The sequence below is a fragment of the Diorhabda sublineata genome, chromosome X, assembly GCF_026230105.1.
Source record: "Diorhabda sublineata isolate icDioSubl1.1 chromosome X, icDioSubl1.1, whole genome shotgun sequence".
NCBI lineage: Eukaryota > Metazoa > Arthropoda > Insecta > Coleoptera > Chrysomelidae > Diorhabda > Diorhabda sublineata.
In genome coordinates, this window is record NC_079485.1 from 27,896,580 (window position 1) to 27,915,107 (window position 18,528).

Here is an 18,528-nt window from a genome sequence, read left to right on the forward strand (position 1 = left end):
TGTCAGTAAATTAGTAAAAAAGTTTAACGAAACTGGTTCAGTGGAGGATTTATCCAAATCAGGGCGCAGAAAAACTGCATCAACTGAAATCTTTAGATGTTTGTGTCCTGTTAGAAGACGATCCACACTTGAGTACTAGACAAATATCCGGTAACGTTGATTCAAGAATTGTCAGACGACGATTTTGATTGACGTGAAGAGTTTGCAGACATAATGATGGAAAATGTTACAATCAAAACGATCCAAATATTTTAAGAAATATTATGTTTTGCGATAAGGCCATTTTTTGTATCAATGGAAACGTAAATAGGCATAATTGTATGGAATGTATGGACTGGAATAATAGGCGACAAAATTATTGGTCCCTTTTGTATTGAAGGATTTATTGGAAAATATCTGTGTTGGCTCGGGTATTTCCAAATCCAGGTAGGTATTTTCAATCACAATTAAAAAAAACTTCATTATTAGACATTTTCAGACAATAACAACATGCCAAACGACAATATTTGGTTTCAACAAGATGGTGGTCCACCTCACTATACGTAATTATATAGTTTAAAAACACTGTAAACACGCTTTCATAGTTAATCAAATTGAAACGTAAAAAAACCGTAGTATAAGACTAAATTGATTGACAAAAATATTAATATCACTGTTATTAATGTGTCATGCTTTGTACACTTTTCCACGTTTTGGAATGAATCAACTAAAAAATTATAACGATTAATATTTAACTTCCAACGCTTTTAAAACAGTGACATTAATTTTAGCATCAATAATTTTACTGTTATTTTCATAATTATTTTCTCTAGTTTTTTTGACATGAATATAAAAGCATTTTCCAAACGTATTATAAACTAATTCATTTGTTAAATTAAATATGGACATGAGTCATTTCGTGCTTCATAATTACATGAGTCTATGTCCGTTAATTAGGAATCAAGAAACAAGTTATTTTATTCATAAACTGTACGCGGTACAAACATAGCTTAAAAATAACAAAATTCAAAGGCAGATCTATTGGGCATTACAGGGGCCATGTAAACATACCCCACTACTGTTTTAGAGGTGGTGCTAAACCTGCTATCCCTTCACCTTAAAGTTTAAATAGAAAATATTTAGTGGCATACGCCAAGATAATCCACATAGAAACATTGAAATCAGGGAATCTAACATCTAACTTAATTATTCTGGAATTGGTAAAACTTGACAAATTGATGGACCAAATGTATAGTAACATAAAGACAGACATCCCATTCAAAGTGGTAATCATTAACCTCCAATCATGAGTAAAGAAAAATATCCTGCAAGCTTGAAATATATCCCTCTGCTATAAAGATGATTTCAGTAGTCCAAAGAGCTGGTTTGGGCATTTTTGGACCAATATGCAAGCTTTACATACCACTAGAAAAACCCCTCAATTTTCATCAGGGAAAGTTGCTAGCAATAAACACATGTCTTCAGTGGTGTTTGAATAAAAACCTCGCTAGAAAGCATATTTACATCTTCGAAGGAGAAAAGTTTTGAAGCTATTGAGTGCACGTCCAAGCTAACTAGAAATGTAATGAAACTCTGAAAACATTAGTCGACAGTAATCAGGAAGCAACTCCATATTTTGGTTCAGAACCCTACTGTGGCCTCAACAAGTGAATATATGATTGAAGGATCAGATGGAGTCTTACTGGACAAACACTCAAAGCCAAAGACAATCCAAAAAATTCCTAGCCATATCAGCTTAGAAGTCCGATGAGCTACTGTAGATGTCCAGAAACGACATTAAACTGGTAGTTGGTCTTCCGACCGGTGACTGCCCCGTTAATATTACTTTAAAACTATACGAAGGCAACTGCGAGGAAGCCATAGAGAAGGAGTGATGTTTGGAGAGTGGGACTAAAACTTTCAGAAAAATTTCGTCCAGTCTACGTATTCTGAAGGTGGAACAATGAGATGTAGGATCACGCACAAAATATCTTTTCAGAGCGACTGGTAAGCCGAAAATGTACCCTACCCGTAAACTTATTCAGTACGCAAACAGCTGAAAACCGGTCCTCAGTAAGTCTACAAACTTTCAAAATACTTTTGAAGTGCTTGAAAGAAAAAGGAAATGTTTGTATTTAAACTACAAACGACGATGATCATTAGGAAACCAGAGTATTAAAAAATCAAATTGTGTAATCATCGATGTGTTGTACGTATTATGAAATCAATAAATATAGAAAACAAAAACTTCTATTGTTGTTAGTAGAAAAGCAAGTTGTTATATTCTGAACAATAAATTAATTAAAATAAACTACATCCTCATAAAATATGTTCAATTGGCTATTAGCTAAATATATCAATTAATATTTCACGAAATGCAATCAATTGGTAATTTTTTTGCTGAGCTGGTTCCAATAATTTATCACAAGTTAATACGCAAAAAAAGCAGAGGTTAGTTTAGTCCTATGGAGTAAGATAAGGGGTTACACCAATATTCCTATTCTTCTGATTCATCGATTGAAATACTTTGCTTGAAAACTGTGATGACCACATTGTAATATGGATATCAGGAAAAAACTGAATCAAATCAATATATATATATATATATATATATATATATATATATATATATATATATATATATATATATATATATATTGATTTGGACTCTTGAGTTTGGATTTAGATGAAACCATTGTCGGGTAACAAATGCTGAAAAATATTCTTTATAATATTATTATTATTTTCATCTCGATGCTGAAAAATGAAGACTTATACATAATCAATGATCAATGGCATAATGTAATATCTAGCAATAGGTTGGTTAAAGCTCATAAAACGTGATTGTGAAAATAAAACTAAATTACAATCAATGTTATGAGATTATTGGTGTGAATCTAAATCAAACAAAATGTTTAGCGTTTACAGAGTGTTTCGAAATTTATTTGTTAATTAACAACGAAATGGTGAGCTTTGGACTGGCAAATTTTGAAATAAAGTTCATTGCAGATGTTTATTTATTTCTTGGTATAGCCTTTGGAATAATTATGTCAAAGAAATCTAGTTTTGGTAGAGATATATATTTCAAAATTCTCAATAAGTAATTAAGTTACATATATAACTTCAGTACTTTTGTGTACAATACAAGGTTTGGCTATTAAATAACGAGACTGCGCGCCTAGAGGGCGCCCTAGACGGGCAGGGTAAAAATCAAGTAGTGCGTAGTATCTAGATATCTTGTCTATGCAAGTCCCAAAACACGTTTCCGTCACTATTATAGTATCAACGTATCAATCTCAAATTTCTCGTTAAATTGAAAAAAGCTCCGACTGAGTACTATAAATTGTTGCAAGAGGCCGATGGCGACAATTCTCTATCTCGTGCGCGTGTTTTTGAGTGGTGTAAGTGCTTTAGTAAGGAACGAGAGAGCACTGAAGATGACCAGCGCCCAGGTCGCCCTGTGACTGTTTCAACTCCGGAAACAGTGAAAAAAATCAAACAAATTGTGTGTGCAGATTGTCAAATGAGCATCCGGATGATTGCCGAGGCTGTAAAGGCCGAGAAGGAAACGGTTAGAAAAATTTTACACGAGGAATTACACATGACAAAGTCTGTGCGAAGTTAGTGCCAAAAATCAAAAGTATTTGGCCAGTAAGCGCACTCCAGTGCTCCAAACACCCACCGTACTCACTAGATTTGGCAGATTGTGCGACTTTTTTTTTTGTTTTCGAAAATAAAATCTGCTTTAAAAGAGACCCAATTTGAGTCGATGGAAACGGTAAAGCAAAAAACGGCAGAGCTCCAGCACTGCTTCGATCAATTCTGATTAAAATCTGTCAATGTTATTGCTACAGTGATTGTATTGTTAGTTTTCCCTATGTTTCCTATGTTATCTATCAAAATTCAATTAAATCTGACAGATAGATTAGTTTTTAATACTAATATTAAAAAAATTGCCTTCGTTACTGGAGCATTGAAAAAAGGAACTTTGTATGTTTATTATACATTATTTTCTATGTCGAAAAATAATTGGAGACACCTAGAAACTGCCTCCTTCCATGGAGTGATTCTGAACTAGTTATCTCCTCTTCAAAGTTAAGAAATAGTTCATAAAATTCGCCTCCTTGGCGATTTTCGAATGAAAATTCGTGAGATAGCTGATGCAGTAAACAACCTAACCTAACCAAATGGATATGCAATATTTTGCATCAAAAGTGACATATGAGTAAGCTATCTGCAAGATGGGTGCCGCAATTGCTTAATGTGGATAAAAAGCTCGTATTATAAATTCCTTCAAACGTAGTCCAAGTGAGTTTTACTGTCGATATGTCACAATAACTGCAACTTGGGTACTTCATTGTGACCTAGAAACATAAATACTTCGACTTACATACGAGAAACGTGATACCAAGTTCGTGGCTACAGTATTTTTTATTACAAAGGATAGCTAATTATGTAAAGTATGCAACGATCTTGGCTTTTAGTTCTGAAAGCTGGATACTGATGGAGAGGGCAAACAGCAAAATACAAGCAGTGGAAATGAAGTCCTCAGAGTCGAGAAAGACCGTTCCATCGGCAGGCAAGATCATGGCGTCGGTTTTATGGGATGTGCGTGGAATAATTTTCATTGACTAATCGTAAAAAAGGAAAACTTTCAAAGGTGCGTACTATGCGAACTTATTGCAACGTTTGGGCTAAGAAACCAAGCAAAAACGATCGCATTTGGCTAAGTAGAAAGTATTGTTTGATCAAGAAAATGCAACAGCTCACACATCCATTATTGTAACGGCCAAAATTGATGAATTAAAGTTGGAATTGCTACCTCATGCATTCTATTTGCCATATTTCCCCCCTTGGAGTATTTTCTGTTCCTACACTTTAAAAAATGGCTCGGTGGTGGAAGATTTTCCAACAATGAAGAGGTAATGTCGGCAGTTAATGTCTATCGTGAGGAGCTTGATGATTCTTGTTATAAAAAGGGTATCGAACTTATTGAACATCGCTGGGAAAATTATATGGAGCTAAAAAGTAATGACAATGAAAAATAAATATATTTTTTTCTGAAATTTTTGTGTTTTTTTGGTTGGGCCAGGTACTTCTTGGATCATACTCGTATTACATTACGTTATGTGTTGATTAGGAATCACAAATTGAATTGAATGCAGATAGAGACCTATTAGAATATTGGAAAAAATCAAGTAATGTAATTAAGATTGCAATCCAAGACTTAACTCAGATGTGTCATATAATACTAGTGGTTATTACATCGTGGCGAGGCGTGATGAACATCGATTTAGTATCTAAAGTTGGAATTGTACAACTAATATTTACTATATCTACACCATAGTTCGAGGAGAAAGTAGACGTAAATTATAGTTCCACAGGTTGACATTATAAGTCGCATCAACGATTTTGTTTTCTCCTCAATTTTTTTCAACTTCTTTTGGTGTTATACGTTTTATAGGTACAACTAGAAAAGTATGAATGAACAAACAAATAATCTATCAAATATAGGACTATCATTTTCAAATATGATTTTTCAACAACAAAACGACTGTAGATAATTATGTTTTTGGGAAATAGCTGTGTCTAGTTTTGAGCATAAAACTTATTCAATTGATTTAGATATGGATTTTCACGGTTAGATTTCATAAACATTTTCAATCGTTTGTTTTCCATTCTAGTCACCAAGATCACTAGTGAAAGCCTGTAACTTCACCTTATCTACAATCAATATGATTACTCATTTTATATATTATATAATCATCAGTTCGCTATTTCCAAATTTTTTTATCTAGATCCCATAAATTGATGTATGAGTGTTAAATAACGTTTTGAATTGAAATTTTAAAATCACTTGTATATTGATTACTAATCATTCACGATTTCAATTAAAACATTTGTCCATCAGAGAATATAACACGAGCTATTAGAGTTATAACAGTAATTTTTGAATTTGGCTAGTACAGGTTAAATATCATCCTTATTTGGAAAGCAATAAGATCATTAATTATGGCTAATAACCCTGATTTTCCACGTCACCTTCAACAAATGACTAGCATGCATCAGTTTGTAAATGATGCAGAGTTGGGCGCCGCTACTTGGATTCTTGTTTGTGCGATAAGTAGTTAACCATTCTCAATACTATCGCGAGTTAACTTTAATGTACTTCTGTTATAGCCAAGTTTGGATCCAGCAAATATGTGTAGTATTCCTTCAGAAGGCTAAGAAAGTATTTTAAATTTTCAAACGCCTTGTTTAATTTACGTTTGAACTTACACAATAAATGTGTGCAATAATATTTCAGCAACATTTTTGAATAGTGTAATTTCTTTGTTTCTATTTTATTTACTTTTCTTTTTCTCTGATTTATTCATACAATAAACTCAAACTTCACTGTTACCTAATTTATATTTTGAGCACACCGTTCCTTTCCTTTAAAACTCTATTTTCACTCTATTAACACACCATCGATCGTAAATATTCAAGGTTAATCGAGAATTTTCTTCCGCTAAAATGTGAGCTTTCCGAATATTACGACCCATATGTCTCATACTTATTTTAGTTTATTCGTTATCTTTTCCACTCTACTCTGGTTTCACATTTTAATTGTTAGTTTATCGTTTCTATTCCCTTTGTTATTCTATTAAATATGTTTATCTTCTTCTAAACATTTCTGTAATTTTATTAATGATTTTTTGATGTTTTTTCTTATTATTTGTCCCGTCGCTTATAATATTTGTGCTTTTGTAAATTCCTTCGTATTCCATTATCTATTTTTTTTAAATTTGCGTTTTACTATTCTGTCTCGTCGGTTCCCAGAATTATTCTTATTTTCCACTCTTTTTTTACTTATAGAGTATACTTATCTTTAAATTTTACTCGATTCCGATCATAGACTTGATTCTACTTTATCATACCTTACTCTTTTACTTCTCTTTCAATTGTCCTCATTGAATAATCAAAGTGAGCGATAACCTTAAATCTATGCTTTTCTGTTCCAATACAGTTTTTAATTTATTATCAAATTTGCCATGTACTTAATTAAATATTACAGGACATAGAGGATCTTGATCCCTCTATTTAGTACAAATAGACGTGTTGTTATAAAATTTTGCAATTACCACTAGTATTTCTTTGATTCATACAGGTATTAATAAGTGTTAATATGTTTTTGAGACCTTCATTATTTCTATTTGATTTGCCATTTGCTTTCTAGTGTATTTATCGAATAAAAACAGTAAACCAAAACAATGATCAGTGCGTGATCAGCACGTGAAAATACTAGGTGGAACGCGGCGCGGTATCATTATTGGTTCAAATTAGTGGCACCATAATATACCACAAATAAAAAGCGCGTGGGGAGGGTAAGCGCTACATAGCTGAAGAACCCGTTAGATCAGGTGTAGTACAGCAGAGAAATAAAAAGCTTTATTATAAAGCTAGCTATAAACAAATGATTGTGAATTCTTATGAAAACGAAATGCAAAAAAATGATGAGAAAACGGCAAATTTTTCGGGAGTATCTTCTTTAAATGTCTACCGATATAAAAAATTTTTCATTAAGCTATATATTAAGGATTACACTTCATCAGTGGCAAAAGTTTATTCAATATGTCCAGGAAAATGTTGACACCAAAATATGGAATATAGTCATTTATTTGCAAGCTGAGCCTCTTAATATAAATAAGATAATAAGAAAAAGTGTTTATTAAGATAGAAAATGAAGACTTTATTTCAATGTTTCAATATACATATTTTTTTCGGTTTCTGTATTCACTTCACGCTACCATTGTATATTTTTGTAATAATAATTGTGCATAATTATTTATATTATTAATCTGCTGTATGAAACCGCAAATTATTTCTTAAATGCGAAGTGCGGTCCTGTTACATGCTCACGCGAAAATGTTTTGGTTTACTATTTTTCTTCGATAAGTAGATACATTTGAAATCTATGAAAACCGAATATGAATTTCTATGTTTTTTGCAGAATATTTGTTCTAGGGTATTTATGGCATGAATGACATTCCTGGCCTTAAGCCTGAAGCCGTTTTGTTGGTTTTTTTTCGTGCGTGTATTTTCATTTGCTCATGGCATGTGTCTAAAACAAAACAAATGCAATAGTATAAAGTCTGGAGACCACCGTTACGATTTACTACAATTTGGTCGAGATAATGGACTAATTTTGAATAATATTAAGGTAGTATTGAACTGTAAATTATTTTTATGGTTGATTATATTAATCACGCATAAATTAGTCAGTGAAAGGAATGAATTTTAGAAATAAAAAGTAGTAACATCCATAAGAACATTTACTTATGTTTCATTTTACAAACAAACAAAAAAATGTTCTGTACGTCAAATTTAGAACAAAAAATTTTTAAGCTCTTCCCCATCTCTGAATTAATGTAAATGAAAAGTAAAGTTTTTATGCACTGTAAAATATTACGATCAACGTTCACTGTAATCTACTGACAGCATAAAATTGCTAGCGCATATATCTACTTTTCTGACAGCTGTCAGAATGAATAACTATTTTTTTCATGAGGCTTTATGTGTGAAATACATATTTGATATCGATTGGTAATTGAATCACCGAATTTACGGGAGAAATTTTCAGTTTCAGCATTAGCTCATTGGCAAATTACAGGATGTCAAAATTTTGATTGATTGATTTTAGTTACTTAAAAGGAAAATGGCCTAATGAGTTGTGTATTGGTCATTGATGTTAAAATAAAACCAATTGGAAACTTCAATCTGGGAGATTTCGGAAATATTTTAAGAGTAATAGCAGTTGCGAATTCAAGAATTGAAATGCTAAATCTAAGTTTGTTTGTCTAGATCAGTATTGATTTTTGCAATTCTGTGAGTTCTTCATGATATATCTGACAAATCCACTAACTTTGCCTGCCATTTTGATAGATCAATTTGTCTTAAATGAAAAAAATTTTCTTTTAAATCAGTAGAAAGTATAATTGAATGATTGAAAATGATAAATAAAACGGTATGATTCACTTTACATTTTTAGAGCCAAGAAACTGTTAAATTCTATAAAGGTAATGAAACCAAATATCTTCGCATTTGCATAACAAAAATTATTTATTCCTTCATTCAATATATTTAGTTTTTGAGAGATATCAGCTAAATAACTCATAAATGCTTTACCATCGATTTTTAAAAGGTTCCCTAATCATCTTTCTTTAGTTTGAAATATAAATCTCACATAGTCTTCGTTCATTACTTCACAAAATAGCTTAAAGTGAAATTCACGTTTGGTATAAGCTTTAAAAGATGAACACACTATATTACTAAATTTAGTATTCCATTCAGAACAGGCGAGTCTAGCGAATCGCATCTCTAATCAATTTTAAACAGCCATTTTTGTTTTTCATCATATTAGTAACACGGTTTCACTATATTCTTTGCTATAGTACGATTTTTTCTGGTTTTAGCGATGAATAAGGAATTTGATAAGTAGCCTTAAAAACACGATCATTACTTGAAGTACGAATAGTAAATACAGACTTTGACGTTGCTCTTATTTCAAAGTTTTAGAATATATCAAATCAAACCTAATATGAGCACTTTTCATCTTCAAATGCGCCTCAAGATGACCTCGTATCATTGATTCGTTGGTCAAGCATTACTGACACAGAAGACTAAGAAGAATCCGCTCATCGTGGACAATGAGTATGGACCCAAATATGTATCCGAATATTGACGAGAGTTTTTTTTGCTTGCACCACTTAATTGATTATCGGCTGAAATAAATCATTCAATTGAAATAATTGAAATAAATACAAATAAAATCAAGTAGTTTCCCGCGGAGCCTGTTGTCTGCCACAGACTTAACGACACCATAGACCCAATTGATATTTTGGTCTCGTCAACCTAATAATTAAATTTGGCACCGAAATCTAGCATGGCAATTTTCGAATTGCCCCCCTTAACAATCAAATTACCCCCCTGTGGGGCGTGGTCCCTACGTTGGGAAACACTGGTCTAGATCATTAATTGTTCATTTTCAATAATCAAATACCAAACAATGTTATTATTGATGATAATTAAAGAAATAATAATGAACAAAAAATTATTAATTTGTACAAAAAATGTTATTCTCTCCTATGAAGTTCTCCTATTTCTAATTGCTCATAGTAATATAATTGATTCGGTAACTAATGACTAGAAAATCAGTTTATATTCATATTTCGTTATAATAAGCTACATATTTTCGGACTATTTATGAACGCATGCTTCCCATTGAGCAATTCTCTTCAATTTGATTTTCTTAAAAAGCTATCCGTGATTTTTTTATCGTAATTATTTAGCGTATTGAATAAACGCTTCCTTGGGAAAGAAACCACAAGCAATGTTCGAAGACTTTACCTCCAATATCGAATATTGGCGATGCATGCTTACAATCTAGGCTAATGGTAATGATTAGCGGCATTATAAAACGAAAGGTAAGTATGCAAATTTAAGTAAGTACCCGCGTGTGAAAAAATCGGTAGGTTTTCCTAAAAAGTGGGTACAGGGTCAAAAAGAGTTCTTTTGTAAATGAGAGAATGAGAATATGTATTTTTACCTTATTTATGATTCACGTTTATTTAACCTTGCGGGTTGGTACGTTTTGTGAAACTGCTTTCTAATCGCATCCAGCAGAGAAGTGAACAACTAATACAACGAAAAAAATTTATAACTAGTATTCATTGTTGATATTTCTTAGGTTTGGTATTGTTTGAAATTAACTAGCTGTTTCATGTTATACACGTTGATTAATATGTTTTGATCACCACATTAAGAAATTTAGAACTGTATGTTCGAAATTATATTGTTGAATCATTTATTATAAATCGAAGAATGTTAGTGAAACTGATGTAATAGAAGTGTTTATATCAGACATTTGATTTCACTCCTATATATGATTTTATGTTTAATTATACTTATGTAACGCAAATTAACACTGACCAATTACAACGAGTTTCCATTTGGGTAAATGCGTGGGGTTCACCATATTTTTGATCATAAAAAATAGAAAAATTAATTATTTTTTTAATAACTTTTTTTTAAATTTTTTTGTTCCATTTGAGAGCAAAATGAGGCCTAACTTTGAAAATTAGAATTGACCAACAAGAAATCCAAAAATCGTAAATTCCTTCATTTGTTTCAGAAAACTGTACTTAAACATTTTTTTTATGAAGCATAAAGTATTTCTTGAAAAGGACATACAAAAAGGGCCAATTTTAAATAAAATCTAACCTAATCTTATTTGGTAGTGGAGTCCACCATATTTTTGGTCATAAAAATAAAAAAAAAAATTAATATTTTCAATAACTTTTTTTTATTTTCTCCATTTTTTTGGTGCGTTTGAGATGAAAATGAGACATACGTTTGAAAACGAAAACACTTTTTGACCAATGAAAAATCCAAAAACTATGTTTAAAATTTTTTTTCGAGAATGTAATATTTTTGAAAAGTACATATAAAACGAATAATATGAAAAAAAAACGAACGTTGGTTTTGCTCATAAAAAATCTCAAAATTAATATATTTTAAGTAATATTAGATTCGTTTTTGTAGCTACTTTCCGAAACATGTACGACAATATTTGGAAAACACTTTTCGGAATCAAATCGGAAAATTTCTGGTTTTTGTATTTTTTGATCTCATTTTGATCTTAACCGCAACCAAAAAAGGAAGAAAAAGAAAAAAAATTAGAGCATCAATATTCCTATTTTTTTTTATAAAAAATAGGGTGAGCCACTCTAATTCATTTTCCCAATTCTCCTGTGCTTTAAATGCAATATCTGATTCCATATATACTAGAATGGATTCTTAAAAAATATTTCATTGAATGAGGAAAATAAAAAAATCAATTATATATTCTATTTCCTAACAAAATCACGATTCAATCATCAATTCAAACTTACTCTAGCGAGTTTCCAATTTATTGAAACCAAACAAAACATTCATGTTTATTAATGTGAAATCGCTTTCCACCAAGCCATTATTTGTTTTGGGAACTGAAAGTAATCGGGAGTAAATCAGGTAAAAACGGCGGATGATGCAATAAATCGTAACATGTAATTTTCATATAATAATACCAGATGAATGAGAAAGCACACCCACGTTTTTCTTTTTAATAAATAAGCAGTAAAGATAACGAGTTTTTTGCAACTGTATTCTTATCTATGGTGTACCTAAGTTTCAAATACTGTGACATATTGACGGAAAAATTCACATGTATAGGCAAACATTTGTTGAATTTGTAATGCATGCGAGATTTTGATAAGCATTAATCAATCGCAGTACTCACCGCACAGAGAGCTTTAGTATGTAACCTCTCATGGAAAATATTCCATATCCGTTCGGTTGAAAGATTGGCTTTGTTCTAGAGATCCTGAACATGTTCTGCCATAGATACAAGCGCAGTGTGAAATTGTCCACTCGCGATGCAAATAAAGTATGTTCTACATTTAAAATTCTGTATTTTTGAGCACACATCTCCAATTCCGCACGTGTTATAAATACGTCTAATGTATCCTCGAATCTGGGTAAGGGCGTGCGCATTCGTCCTACTTACCATTTTTGTGATATTTACCACGAAATAACCTTTAACCTATGTGATTTTCTACGTTCTTGTAATTAAGAAGACGTGGTATTTGACATTGTACTTATCAAGAATAAATCTTCGGCCAGTTAATTGTTCATTCTATTCTCCTAGCTAGTTTTAAATCCAGATTAGAATTTTAGATGTCCGATCACTTTGAATCTAGTAACGAAGATTCAGATAAAAGCAAACTATCCACAATAGATTATTTTGCGATACAAAATATTACAGAAAGTTTAAATGTGCCATTGAGCATAAGAATGTCAAACCAGATGTTCATAAATTGTTTGTGGATGTATGCACATGCGCATTTGAAACTTGAGAAGATATTCAGAATGTATTAGGAATGTGTTCAAATTAACTACCGCGAGCAAAGCTATTAACTTGTGTAAGTATCATATGTACTTTTATTTAAAGATCGCAAAGTACAAAGGAACATATTTCATCAATCATTTCAGAAGTAGTTAGAATTAATGAAGGTATAAGACCTTCAGGATCAACTGTGTTAATGTGGTCGCTATTAGAAGTAGAGAATCACTAACAAATCATTCCATGAGTGGGAACAAGTTTGCTCAATTGCTTCAATTGATTTTTTTACGTAAAAATAATGATACCAGAAACATGACGGAAACCACAGAATATACAATAAGAAGAAATGCAAACTTAATTGTTATTCAGTGGAAACAGCATGGCGGATTTTCGATGCTAGTGCCCTCGATGATACGTGGCAGAACTAATATATTTGCGCGATTCACTTGAATTTACAACACAGAATTCTATATTATTCATTTAAAACCAGTTCTGATTTTGCAGTTTCCTTGACTCACAGTAAAGAAAAACACCTTAGAGTTTATTTATAAAATGATATTTACATATAATTTCAACTAAACTAAAGGAAATAAGTAGAAATTGTCAAAATACCAATTTTGATATGAGAACTGATAGAATACAGATTTTTCTAGCAAAGTGAAAAGTTTAATATGTGAATAAATACTAACCAGGAATAAAATAGTAAATCAGTTGAACAGATTGCATATCATTACAATGATATAGTTCTATAATTTAAATTGTTCTTACTGGTTCCAGCTACAGTCAAAAAATCCGATTTTTGTTTGTCAAAACTATTCATGTCTTCTGTAGCAATGGAATCTGAAAATTCAGTTGAAAGCTCCAATGACTCTTCGAAAGGTAAATTGCCGGACTATCATCTTGATGCTCTTCTACTATATCTGTGTTTACAGCATATGAATGTTCTTGGTTGACTATACATTAGCGCCATGATTGGTAAATAGCAGAACTAAATTTGTGTTGCCGAAATTTACATGCACAAGTTGACTTTCTCATTGGGTATGTTTTGTGGCGGAAACTAACAATATATAAGCATTTTTCTCCGAAAATTTGAGTTACATAGTATCGAGTAAAATAATCAGCTGCTTCATATAACTTGATATATGCCAGAACTATTGAATTATATATAGTCCGTCTCTAGTTGACTGATTGAAAATTGATTCAGTTATGAAAGTAAAAAGAATATATTAAGGTGGAGTTAACTCATCATCTGTCATTCATTTGATTGACAATGTTGTATTTCATTAGTAAGTTTTAATTGCACTTTGCGATTCTCATAATGGATCGAACATTGAATTTAATATTGCATCATATAATTCATTCTATTGAATTGAGTGCGTAAAAAAGGAAATATTTGACTTTAGAACCACTAAAATATCTTTAGATATTTCCTCATTTTAATTGTAGAATCATATTTCGCTTAACTGATTGGTTGGAGGTTGGGCGTTTTCTAAACGCCGACCAATAAACCAACAGTGTGTGAATATTCATTATATTCATAACAACTAGTTAATACTGATTATTATGATTTCCGCTGAGAAGTAAGGTAAGACGGACAATGCTTTTTACATGGTTTCTAGTATACCTACTACGTAAGAAGAATTCGATGATAATGCAATAAAAGATTATAAGATACTGAGGATTGTCTAAAAAGTTTCCGCCCTTAACCTGATTATAAGTATGGGGGTGGAGCGGAGGAGGAGTATCTATGTCATATAGGAAAAAATTGTGCGGCTGTGAATAATATTTGGCGCTTCCTTTAAAATTCACCACGATGCTGATATCGTGCTACACATTTTGACAGACACTTTTTCTTACACACCGATCGTTCTCCTTCTCTCTACCCTCCATAAATATAAGATGAGAAATATATTAGCGCATACTTTGAGTGATGAGAATTTCAGCAATTTTGGACACTTCGCTTCCGTTTGACAATCGAAGACCAAGACTCTGCACCATCATTTACTATGTTTGTTTCTATGGATGATACTTGGGCACATTTCTACGATCCTGAAACAAAGCAACAATCGATGGAATGACGGCACTCTGGTTCTTCAAGACCTTAGAAGTTTCGTGTCCAAAAATCTGCTGGAAAAGTTCTTGCTTCAGTTTTTTGGGATTGCCATGGAATAATAATGATTGATTTTTTGGATAAGTGTAGAACAATAACTGGAGATTACTATTCGACATTACTGACAACTCTACGGGAAAAAATTAAAAAGAAAAAACGCGGAAAGCTATCCAAAGGTGTTTTCACAGGACAACGCCCCTGCATACAAATCTCTGCCATGCAAAAAATTCGTGATTTAGGGTTTAAATTATTAGAACAACCCCCTTATTTACCAGATTTGTCTCCGTCCGACCATCAACTTTCGTCAACTAAAAAAAGTTTAAAAGGTCGTAAATTTTCTTCCAACGAGGAGGTAATAAAAACTGTGGAGGTTTGGTTTGCAGAGCGAGAAGAAACATTTTTTTGAAAGGTCTAGAGACATTGCAGATTTGCTGTAATGAATGTATCCAATTAAGAGGAGAATATGTTGAGAAATAAAATATTTTGACATCAAAATTTCGTTTGGTTCTGTAGTAGGCTAAGAATTTTTCAATATATCCTCCTAAATTCTATTTAGAATGAGCATTTTTTTAATACGACTTTTGGACACCAACACATTAAAAACAAACGTATAGTCTGAATTCAACCCATTGTCAATCATACACGACAATACTTACCACACATATTCAAAAGAAATTTTTTGAAATTGAACAATTAAATTTTAAAAGCGCTCTGTATAAATAGGTAATCAACACTAACTTAGCTGGAAACTAGATAAAATATTTTTTTTTGTATGATGTAAGATAAAGACAAAATTAGTTTTACTTAAAAGCCACTTTCATTCTATACGAAATAAAAAACACATAAGTCACTGTTCCAAATTATTTTAATAGTAGTTGGAGCCCGTTAAACTGCAGCAATAAATTTGAAAAAAACAAGTAGGTATATAACTCTACTGAAAATGTATTCCGTCTAATGTGATAATGATGATGTGATAATAATGTGTTGACTCACAAACAAGCATTCCTCATTGAACTTAACTATTCAAAGCCAATGAAGTAAGTGAAAGTTTTTGACTTATAGAAGATTAGTAATCCTTGATATTTCTGATAATTTCGAGTGCTGATGTTAACTTATACTTTAACCAAATAGTTTGGATTTGTTATATATATCCCCAGAGGCGTTTGAGATATACTTATAATTTTTAATGGAATATCTACTAGCAGCTTGTTATAAATTTATTTCCAGAGGATAATAGAGTACAGAATTTGAGTTATTTCAATATTTTAGCGTATAAATAATATCAAGTATTGACACAATCTAGTAATATATGTCGTTTCAAACGACAGTAATTTATATTTAAACAGAAATGATAAAACCCTTGACCAATCTTTCTATGATTTTAGATAACCTGGGGTGCAATTGGGTGATAATTCGATGCTTGATTTTTATCTCTTCCTTTATGCAGAGGTATAATTATAGTCATCTTAAGGCAATTGGGAAAAGTGCCATTTTGAAATGAAACGTTAATTAAAGTGATAAGGTGATTTAATGTGCAATCGGGCAGACTAAAAACATTGTTGATGCAAGTTCATCAGATCCAGATGAGTATTTATTTTTGATGTCATTAATACATTCACAAAGTAATTATTAAAGTTATCAGGTGAAATAGAGATTATGCTTGATGAAGAAGCCCTATTTCTTAGATCATTCACAATGGTCCATGTTTCTTTAGAAACATTACGAGAATTGGCGAATCTCAAATTATGATGAATTTTTTCGTACAGTTTCACGTAATTTTTGCAAATATATGTAAACCTTTAATGGACCTGGGTTTATTTTGCTTATTTTTAATACGACTGAGGGGAAAAGAATTAGATGCCAGAATATTTAGTATTTTTATGAATCTAAATAATTCGAAGTTCATATCACCAGAGAGCATGTTCCAGTTAATTGTTTGACAACTGTGCTTGGAGTTTTGAAAATTTTTTTCCGAAAAGATACGGCATAATTTCCAAAAAGCATTTTTAGTATTGCATTTTACCGAAAATCACTGCTTCATGATCGGAGAGAACTGCATTAAAAATAGTAAAGTCGGTGGATTCTGGATCATACGATGAAACGACATAGTCTAAAGTATTAGAACTGGTCTTAGTTATTCTGGTTGGTGCCGTTATATGCATGACTATACCAAAAGAATAAAAATTGACTGGAGACAAACTTGACCAGCTCACACACTGGAATAATCAATATTAGGATCGCCACATAGAATTAGTTTGCTTTTTAGAGGTAAGGACTCCAGTAAGGTCAGTAGTTTGTGATAGAAACTTGTTTTAAAAATCATATTTTCGTATACCCTTTTAAGTAGAATTATTGGGAAAGCATAATTCTCCAACATATATTTATGATTGTGATAGATATAATAATGAATAAATTGGATGAAATTGAAGATTACACAGACATATCTTAAAACGAATTTATCAAAGCTGAAGAACTAACATGTTTCAAATATGAAAATGGAATATATGAACAATTTTTGATGATTATGGGAGCTTCCATATCTAGTGTTATAGCACAATTAATAATGGAAGATGTTGAGAAAACTGTCTTAAGTAAAATTGATACAAATATTTCATTTTTTTCCGTTATTTTCCGTTTTCCATTCTATACCAAACAAAATGATAAAATTAATTGATATCACATTATATAAATTAAGACAATGGTATATATAAAGACAACTTGGTCTTTATATGGACAAGATATTTCAACTTCAATTCATGTCACCCTATGTCATAAGAAAGATCAGTTATATTAAGTTTCGCTTATAGATCTATCCAACTATCAAATCCTGAATTTAGATGCTTAGCTATCTCAGTATTTAGAAAATATATTGAAAGGGGCATGAAGAGACCTTGAAATATAAAATAAAACATACACTCCATTCACAAAAGTTCTTGAAACGGAATCAAATACACAAAAAGAGAGATTTTTAGAAATGGTTCATAGACATAGGAACGAGAAAGCTATTAATGATAAAAAACTTGAATAATCTAAGTAAAATTCAAAGTTCTATTTTATAAATTTTGATGCAACTATGAATAATTGAATTGATGACTGCTACATATTTTCAGAAACCTAAAATCCTGACAAATCATTACGAAATATATATTAAAAGTTCTTAAAAATGATAAGTCAAATAAAATTAGGAAACATTGAAATTATTCTTAATTGTGTGGCATAGGTTAGTCAACTGAAAATAATTGAAAGACTAAAAAGTTGCCTCTTTGTAATCCAATGAATTAAATATGAGAAGAACGTAGTAATGTTGCTTAATTTTCCGACTGGTTCTAGTAGCAGCATCATTATTTCGGAGTACCTAAATGGTAATTCGTCCTCGATATGCAAATTTTGTATTAACCCGTGTGAAAAAACCAGATGAATAAGTTCTTCTTAAAAAATGAATATATGAAAGGGTATATAGAAAAATAAAAACAAATACCATGCAAGAATGGTTCAATAATGTGTTGCAAACACGCAA

The 18,528-nt window shown here is 31.4% G+C and overlaps 1 protein-coding gene across 1 annotated transcript in view; it reads left to right on the forward strand.

The window, feature by feature from the left end:
* Positions 1 to 18,528, forward strand: part of LOC130451071 (PAS domain-containing protein cky-1) — a 228,265-nt gene that overhangs the window by 104,497 nt on the left and 105,240 nt on the right. The window lies entirely within an intron of this gene.